We start from the raw sequence: 208 nt of genomic DNA, 5'->3' as shown, positions 1-208 counted from the left end.
TATGCATTGCTAAGAACTTCATTTGGACAACTTTAAAGGTGATTTTCTCAGTATTTTGATTCTTTTGCACCCTCAGATTCCAGATTTTCAAATAGTTGTATCTCGGCCAAATATTGTCCTATCCTAACAAACCACGGCCAGATATCGTCCTATCCTAACAAACCACACATCAATGGAAAGCATATTTATTCAGCTTTCAGATGATGTA

At 36.1% G+C, this 208-nt stretch overlaps 1 protein-coding gene across 2 annotated transcripts in view; it reads right to left on the bottom strand.

Annotated features, from left to right (window-relative positions):
• LOC107678638 (GPI ethanolamine phosphate transferase 2-like) overlaps positions 1-208 on the bottom strand; it is a 137605-nt gene that overhangs the window by 122947 nt on the left and 14450 nt on the right. The gene's annotated exons all lie outside the window — the stretch shown is intronic.

This window comes from Sinocyclocheilus anshuiensis, unplaced genomic scaffold (assembly GCF_001515605.1).
Source record: "Sinocyclocheilus anshuiensis isolate Anshui unplaced genomic scaffold, SAMN03320099.WGS_v1.1 scaffold877, whole genome shotgun sequence".
NCBI lineage: Eukaryota > Metazoa > Chordata > Actinopteri > Cypriniformes > Cyprinidae > Sinocyclocheilus > Sinocyclocheilus anshuiensis.
This window is presented reverse-complemented; position numbering and strand designations above follow the sequence as displayed.